The sequence below is a fragment of the Lygodium microphyllum genome, chromosome 30, assembly GCF_053477565.2.
Source record: "Lygodium microphyllum isolate KBCC chromosome 30, Lygodium_microphyllum_v1.1.10, whole genome shotgun sequence".
Taxonomy (NCBI): Eukaryota; Viridiplantae; Streptophyta; class Polypodiopsida; order Schizaeales; family Lygodiaceae; genus Lygodium; species Lygodium microphyllum.
Window position 1 is genome coordinate 101,707,078 of NC_141164.1, and position 9,834 is coordinate 101,716,911.

Consider the following 9,834-nt stretch of genomic DNA (forward strand, 5'->3'; position numbering starts at 1 on the left):
TAATGGAGATCAAAGAACCAGGTACATATGCTCAAGCAGTGGAAGATGAGAACTGGTATGCAGCCATGGATGAAGAAATGAATGCCTTGGCTAAAAATAAGACATGGGATCTTGTGCCACTGCCTAAAGGAAAAAAGACCATTAGCTGCAAATGGGTCTACAAAATCAAATGCAAGTCAGATGGCAATGTGGAAAGATACAAAGCTAGGTTGGTTGCTAAGGGGTATGCCCAACAGTATGGACTCGATTATGAGGAAACATTCAGCCCTGCGTATGGTTGCCAAGATGGCAACCATACCCACTGTGATTGCTTTGGCTACTGCTAGAGGTTGGAAATTACAACAGATGGATATGAAGGATGCCTTTCTTAATGGTGACTTAGTATAGCCAGAAGGGTATGTTCACCTTGATTTTCAGCATTATGTATGCAAGCTGAAAAAGGCGTTGTATGGGAGCTGAGCAGGCTCCGAGAGCTTAGCATGCTAGGATCAGTACTACTTGCAGAGGTTGGTATTTACTGTTGGTAGGGCTGATCACAGCCTATTTACAAAGAAGACTGTAGTGCTGGTCATATATGTTGATGATTTGATAATCACTGGTAATGATGACTTGGGCATACAACATGTAATGAAGATGCTGAAATCTGAATTTGACATGAAAGATCTAGGTGAATTGAAGTATTTTTTGGATATTGAGGTAATCAAGGCTGAAAATGGTTTATGGCTGATGCAGAAACATTATGCCATGGAAATGCTGAAAAAGTATGGCATGGCTGAATGCAAACCATTGGATACACCCCTTGATTAGAATGTCAAGTTGGACATCAGCACTGGAGCTGAAATTCAGGATGTGACTATGTACATGCAGATGGTTGGAAGTCTGATCTGCTTGACTATCACTAGGCTAGATTTGAGTTATGTAGTTGGGCTCATAAGTCAGTTTATGTAGAAGCCCAGGAAGCCACATTTGGATGTTGTTATGCGGATTATGAGATATGTTAAGTCCACTGTAGATTATGGGTTGTTCTATATGAGAGATAAGCCCTTGAAACTGGTTGGATACACTGATATGGATTGGGCAGGATGCTCATATTATCGCAGATCTACGAGTGGTTATGCTTTTGGCTTTGGAAGTGGCATGATTAGCTTTGGAGTAGCAAGAAGCAACCAACGGTTGCATTGTCTAGTACTGAGGCAGAGTACAGGGATCCTGCATTGGCAGCATCTGAGATTTCATGGCTGCTCAAGCTTATGACTGATTTGGATATTCAGGTGGATGCTCCATTGACCTTATTATGTGACAATCTCAGTATTGTACTCCTGGCAACAAATCCAGTATACCATGCCAGGACAAAACACATAGAGGTACACTACCATTTTATCAGAGAGATGGTTCTTGCAGGGAGAGTAGATCTTATGCATGTAAAGACTGATGTGAACAGGTTGCAGATATCTTTACCAAGTCTTTGGGTAAAGATAAGTTTAGTAGTTTTAGAAAACTACTTGGAGTTCGTTAGATGATTTGAGCTTGAGGGGGAGTGTTAGAATATCAAGCTCATATTATTCTCCTATTAGTATGTATGACCAACATTAGCTATGTCTAGTTGTATCAGCAAGTGTGGGACATTAAATAAGTCGGTGCTCTTAGACCTAGTGTGAATGGTCCTACGGACCTGAGTACTATTGTATACACTTATGCTATGTGTGTGGTCATGAGATAATGAATAAAAGAAGAAGAGAGAATACTAGCTCTTCACTCTGTCTTTGTCTCTCTCAATCTCTACAAATAATATGTCAAGAAATGGTAGAAGAATACATGATTGCACCACAAAAATCAAAACCTTGCAAATCATCTTGCTTCTATTGGATCTAAAGTTGAGGATGATTACATGATTGCAGCCACTTTGAATGGTCTGGGTAAGGAATACAAAGATTTTGACACATCAATTTCTATATGATGTGACCATCCTGATTGGAATGAGTTGATTGCATTGTTACTATATGAAGAAATCAAACTTGGGTTGAATACATCTTGAAGCGCCTCTCAGAGTAGAGACACGATCTTTTACTCTAGTGAGAGAGCTAGAGGTGGTAGGGCTTGAGGAGCCTCTCGGAGGACATGGTGATACTCGAGATAACTATGGGCAACAATAATGAAATGCTTGGAACAATCAAAATGCACAAGGTCAAAGAGGATCAAGATCTTTTAGAGGTAGGGGGGAGAGTACCTAGAGGGATCAATTCAACAGAGATAGAGATTGTCATTATTATGGTAGGTATGGACATATAGCAAAAGACTGCCATAAAAAGTAAGCTAACATGAAAGCTAAGGGTAGACAACATGGTAACTATGCATCCTCTAGTAATGCTAATGACGATCGGTTAGATAAACTATTTGCCATGATAATGTATTGAAGGATATATCTAAGCAAGACAAGGCTAATGAAAAGTGATACATTGATTCAAGTGCCTCAAATCCTATGAGACTGCATGAAGAGTGGTTTGATAAGATTATTGTAGGCTCTCGTGGCTATACATGTCCATGTGATGATATGCAACATGGCATCAAGCATACAAGTGTTGTACTGTTAATTATACATGATGGGAATAAAAAGAGTCTCTATGATGTTTTATGTGTATCATCTATTACTAAAAATTTACTCTATGTTAGTCTCTGAGTAGAACTTGAAGGTCAAATTCAATACAAATGGTTATTTTATTGATGAATATGGAAATGGCTATAAGATGATTACAAAAGATAAATAGGATGGTAGGATGCTAACCTTGGATGCTACTATTCATGAACTAAAGATAGCCATGTTTGCTCATGATAATGGAGTAGTTAGATATGTGAAAATATAGCATATGCACATTGGACATGTTAACATGCAATGGCTAAAAACCAGGCAATAGAAGAAGATTGTTCTTGATTTGCTGGAATTCAAGTTTATGGATTTAGAACATGTGTGTTCTGCTTGCGTGTTTGAAGAGCAAGCTAGATTTTTGTTTATTAGACATTGCAAGAACAACACTAGACCAGGCTGTTAGAACACTATAAGGCCAGGCTGGTTGCAAAAGGGTATGCGCAACAGTATGGCATTGACTATGAGGAGACTTTTAGTCCGCTGGCTAAAATGGCAACAATCAGAACTATTATTGCTTTGGCAACATGCAAAGGCTTGAAATTATGGCAAGTGGATGTCAAGAATGCTTTCTTGAATGGTGATTTGGTTGAGGAAGTATATATGGAGCAGCTTGAAGGCTATGTTTACCCAAATTTTCTTACACATGTATGTAAGATGAAAAAGGCTTTATATGGGCTAAAACACGCACCTAGAGCATGGAATGCTCAGATCAACAGTTATTTACAGCAACATGGATTCAGATTGGGTGATGAAGATCACAGTCTGTTCACGAAGAAGACTGATCATGGATATGTGTTTCTAGTGGTTTATGTAGATAATATTATCATCATTAGAGATGATGAAGAGGGCATTGCTGAAATTAAATCATGTTTATAGGTTGAATTCAGAGTCAAAGACCTTGGTGAGTTGAAGTGTTTTCTTGGAATTCAGGCAGTCTCTATGTCTCAAGGTGTATGGGTGCTACAGAAGCAGTATGCTCATGACACATTACAGAAGTATGGTATGGCTGACGGCAAGCCTATGGAGACACCTCTTTATCAGAATGTCAAGCTATAGATTGATGTTGGGAATGACATAGAGAATGTGACCATGTATCGTCGACAGATAGTGGGCAGCCTGATATACTTGACTATCACCCATTGACTATTACCCATTCAGACTTATGTTATGCATTGGGACTGATTAGTCAAATCGTGCAAAAGCCTCGCAAACCACATTTATATGTAATCAAGAGGATCATGAGATATGTAAAGGGTACTAGAGATTATGGGTTGTTTTATGCATATGGAAAATCCCTTGACTTGAAGGTTTTACTGATGTTGATTAGGCTGGTTGTGCCTACGATAGGAGGTCAACCAATGGGGTCATGCATTTGGATTGGAAAGCAGTATGACCAATTGGAAGTATAAGAAATAGCCTGTTGTTTCATTGTCTAGTACAAAAGCTGAGTACAAAGAGGAGCTAGTACATTCAGATGTATGTCAGATGTCAAGGAGGAAAGAAATACTTTGTCACCTTTGTCGATGATGCTACATGGAAAGTATGGGTGTACCCTATTGGTAGTAAGATTGAGGTTCTTGAAAAATTTAAGAAATTCCTGGCATTGGTTGAGAACATGACTGCTAGTAAGACACTTAAGTGTCTTCGCTCTAACAATGGTGGGAAATACGCGTCCAAAGCATTTCAAGACTTTTGTGATAGCAAAGGGATAAAGAGGAAAGTCACTGCCCCTCATAATCCACCCTAGAATGGAGTTATAGAGCATATGAATCGGACCATTTAGGATAAGGTCCATAGTACTATGCTATCTCATGCTGCATTACCCCATGGTTTTTGGACAGAGGCTATTATGACATCCATTCACTTGATTAATTGGTCACTGGAACAGGTCTCTGGGGGGGGAGAGTCCCTCAGGAAGAGTGGTCGAGCAAGCCACCTTCATATTCTCATTTGAGATTGTTTGGCTATGAGGCCTTTGTGCATGTCCATAAGGAGAAACACAGCAAACTTCAGCCAAAGTCTTGTAAATACATTTTCCTAGGATATGGCGACGAGGGTGAAATGGCATACATGTTATGGTATCCCAAGAAAATGAAATTTGTATGCAATAATGATGTAATCTTTTGTGAAGATCGCATGCATAAGTTACCCAAAAAGACACAAGAGGTAAGAAGGGTTGTTTTTAAGAAAGATATGCATGTTGGACAGTGGATTGTGCCCACTAGACAATAGCAAATATATGTTGTAAATGACCCTGAAAATGCAGGGAATGATGTTGAAAATGGTTAACAAGGTATTGCCCATGATGCCCCATAGTCTCTGCATGTAAACATGTAGTTTGGACAGCCAGATGTGGCAGGACACCATGCTGAAATTTCAAGACAGCAAGTTGTAAATGCAGATTTGCAGGCCCCATAGCTCACAAATTCTGAACCTTTGCTACATAGCTCACAACCTAACCTTCAAGACCACCTAATAGGTTTGTTCCTGGTGCTCAATATGCTACTAATTATGTCATGTGGTAACTAACTGTGGTGAGCCATCATGCTTCAAGGAAGCAATGGACTAGACAAAACAACAAGAAGTGGTTCAAAGCTATGCTATCAGAGATGGAATCTCTTGAAAAGAATAGTACTTGGGATTTGGTGCATCTACCTAAAGGGAAGAAGATTCTTCCATGTGGGTTTATAAGATGAAAGTCACTTTTGGTTTCTTGCCTAAGTACAAAGCATGGTTGGTTGCAAAGGGGTGCAAGCAAGAACATGGGATTGACTTTGATGAGATCTTCTCTCCTATAGTCAAGATGACTACAGGGAGTACCATCTTGGGCTTGGTTGCAGTCGAGGATATGGAGCTCATCTAGATGGATGTAAAGATTGCATTCTTACATGGTGATCTGAATGAGGAAATATATGCAGCAACCTGAGGGTTTTGTGGCAAAGGGCAAAGAGAAGATGGTATATAAACTCAAGAGTTTGTATGGGCTAGAACACGCACCTTGAGAATGGTATCACAAGTTTGACATTGTAATATTTCTACAACAAAAATATCAAAGACCCTAGATCCCACGCAAAAGCGATTCAAAGTAATCTCCCACAACAAAAAAACTTTGGGCTAAGTGCTCCATCCTTGTGCACTAAGAAACACTAGCCCCGCTTTGTGCATAGGAAACCATGGCTAAAAACCGTAACCCACCATGGGAACTCCCCTTCAAGGGAAAAAGGATAATGAATTATTTGCAATTTTTTTTATAAACTCCCTTCCCTTCACCCGTTGCATGGCGGGGAGAGAGAGTATGAGTAGGCGTTGTGGAGGGGCATGGGGAGGAGGGCATGCAACCTACCACCTGTGACCACCCCCACCTTATATATGAGGTGTGGTCACCCCCCACCCCCACCTTATATATAAGGTGGGGGGGTGGCCACACCTTATATATAAGATGTGGCCATCCCCCCACCCCCACCTTATATATGAACCCCCCTCCCAAGCTTCAAAGGGGAGAAGGGCATCATGAGGAGCTTCCGGCCGTCAACCTGTTGCCGCTGCCAGGCTATCCGCGCCGCCAGGCTGTCGCCGCCAATGTCATCATCATCATCATCATCATCATCGTTATGATAAAATTATGCTTAGTATCGCACTTGGGATGTCGATTTAATATTTTCAATCTTAAAGGTCCTACCCACATTCTCAAAATGTTAGGATTATCTAATCATCCATGCAAGAATGATGTTGGGTTCTCACCCCAAGGTTTAGTTGACCAAATGATAGACCTCCGCAAGGAATGTAGGGACCCTAGGGCCAAAATGTCTATCGGCTTAGTAGGGTTAGGGTTTTGGATGGGGTCAATAGGACTCCCAAACCCTATATCATGATCAAGAAATACCGTATGATGGGAGATATAATCCCACAAGCTAGGTATTGACACCTATCTCGTGCAACAAGCTAAAACGTCATATGCTCTTGCGTCTAAATCACAAAATAGTACTGCTACACCTTAGACCAAGTTTGGCGAGTTCTAATTACAAGTCAAATTTTGTGATAGCAAAGGGATAAAGAGGAAAGTCACTGCCCTTCATAATCCACCCTAGAATGGAGTTATAGAGCATATGAATCGGACCATTTAGGATAAGGTCCATAGTACTATGCTATCTCATGCTGCATTACCCCATGGTTTTTGGACAGAGGCTATTATGACATCCATTCACTTTATTAATTGGTCATTGGAACAGGTCTTTGGGGGGGAGAGTCCCTCAAGAAGAGTGGTCGAGCAAGCCACCTTCATATTCTCATTTGAGAGTGTTTGGCTGTGAGGCCTTTGTGCATGTCCATAAGGAGAAACACAGCAAACTTCAGCCAAAGTCTTGTAAATACATTTTCCTAGGATATGGTGATGAGGGTGAAATGGCATATATGTTATGGTATCCCAAGAAAAGGAAATTTGTATGCAATAATGATGTAATCTTTTGTGAGATCGCATGCATAAGCATCCCAAAAAGACACAAGAGGTAAGAAGGGTTGTTTTTAAGAAAGATATACATGTTGGACAGTGGATTGTGCCCACTAGACAATAGCAAATACATGTTGTAAATGACCCTAAAAATGCAGGGAATGATGCTGAAAATGGTTAACAAGGTATTGCCCATGATACCCCATAGTCTCTGCATGTAAACATGTAGTTTGGACAGCCAGATGTGGCAAGACACAATGCTGAAATTTCAAGACAGCAAGTTGTAAATGCAGATTTGTAGGCCCCATAGCCCACAAATTCTGAACCTTCGCTACATAGGTCACAACCTGACCTTCAAGACCACCTAATAGGTTTGTTCTTGGTGCTCAATATGTTACTAGTTATGTCATGTGGTAACTAACTATGGTGAGCCATCATGCTTCAAGGAAGCAATGGACTAGACAAAACAACAAGAAGTGGTTCAAAGCTATGCTATCAGAGATGGAATCTCTTGAAAAGAATAGTACTTGGGATTTGGTGCACCTACCTAAAGGGAAGAAGATTCTTCCATGTGGGTTTATAAGATGAAAGTCACTTTTGGTTTCTTGCCTAAGTACAAAGCACGGTTGGTTGCAAAGGGGTGCAAGCAAGAACATGGGATTGACTTTGATGAGATCTTCTCTCCTATAGTCAAGATGACTACAGGGAGTACCATCTTGGGCTTGGTTGCAGTCGAGGATATGGAACTCATCTAGATGGATGTAAAGATTGCATTCTTACATGGTGATCTGAATGAGGAAATATATGCAGCAACCTGAGGGTTTTGTGGCAAATGGCAAAGAGAAGATTGTATATAAACTCAAGAGTTTGTATGGGCTAGAACACGCACCTTGAGAATGGTATCACAAGTTTGATACATTGTAATATTTCTACAACAAAAATATCAAAGACCCTAGATCCCACGCAAAAGCGATTCAAAGTAATCTCCCACAACAAAAAAAATTTGGGCTAAGTGCTCCATCCTTGTGCACTAAGAAACACTAGCCCCGCTTTGTGCATAGGAAACCATGGCTAAAAACCGTAACCCACCACGGGAACTCCCCTTCAAGGGAAAAAGGATAATGAATTATTTGCAAATTTTTTTATAAACTCCATTCCCTTCACCCATTGCATGGCGATGGGGAGAGAGAGTATGAGTAGGTGTTGTGGGGGGGCATGGGGAGGAGGGCATGCAACCTACCACCTGTGACCACCCCCACCTTATATATGAGGTGTGGTCACCCCCCACCCCCACCTTATATATAAGGTGGGGGGGTAGCCACACCTTATATATAAGGTGTGGCCACCCCCCCCACCCCCACCTTATATATGAACCCCCCTCCCAAGCTTCAAAGGGGAGAAGGGCATCACGAGGAGCTTCCCGCCGTCGACCTGTTGCCGCCGCCAGGCTATCCGCGCCGCCAGGCTGCCGCCGCCAATGTCATCATCATCATCATCATCATCGTCATCCTCACCATCGTCATCCTCACCATCATCACTCTTTCACATGTCACCTCTGTCATCTAGAAGATTGAGAAGCTTTGAAGCTTCTCTAGGCCAAGTTCACCCGTGTCTCCCGAGTTTTTCTAGACCTGCCTTGCAAGGACTGTTTCTTGAACAGGGAAGGAGACCTCGAGCATTACCAACTCCAAAACTCGTAAGGGGTGCCAAGGGGGAGTTCGTTGAGTTGAATTTTACTTCGTCAATGGCTCCTAAGCAAAAGTCAAGAGGAGCACACACGGGAGCTTCCACCCAAAGAACAATGTCCCGATTTAATGACTATAATATAAGGAAACCTAACGTAGTGACAATTTGGGTCAAGAGGGCATAAACCCTAACCCAAGTAAAAAGGTTAAACAAGCAACTTAGCTTACGAAACCCTTGGGATCTTGCCAAGTTGCGAATGATCGAGGATCGAATGCTGGAAGTATTCAGGGAGAAGAAATTACACCTTAGTTGTTGGCCGTATGAACGACCACTGGAATGCTCGTGATTGTACACTTAGGTGCACAGTTTGTACTTCTTTGCTCAAGGAACTAATTTCAAGAAAAACAACTAATGCTTCCGGTTAAATAGCCTGGAGGGAGAGGCAGTTCCAGTTACCTCCGACTGTCTGCCTGACCCTATCCAAGGGGGTTGTTAGCTACGCCGGGTACGTGGACCGAACACAGCATGAGAGGTCTCTCCATGGGTGCTACTTGGAGCAAGAGGACGCTTGGGTGCCAAGGGAGGCTCTGGATGTAAATTCCTTGCCTCCAACTCATGCACAAGAGGCCGACGTGACTCGAGATGGGATCTCGAAGCCGGCATACTAGTCAACGGGCGGAACTTGGAATAGCGATCCTTGAGGATTGCTAGGATAGCCTTCAAGCTGGATATTTGATGTATTCCAAAGACTATGATAAATAAAGATCAAATGTTAAAAAAGGAACTTGCTTGACATTGATTTTCTGTGTCAATGCCTAAGTTACATGAAGGAACCAGTGATTAAATTGGTTAATTAAGGAAGTTGTTTTTTATTGTTAAACTAAATGTGATAGGTAATTAGATAACTAAGCAACCCAAGGAAAGTACGGTGGACATGACTCTGGGCCTGTCCTCCTACGGAAGGGTGGTCTTGGTTGGCCGCGAACTTTTCTCAAAGGAATTGACAGCGAGGTAACAATGACCTAGAATCAATAGAGCTAGAATCCTGATTTATGCT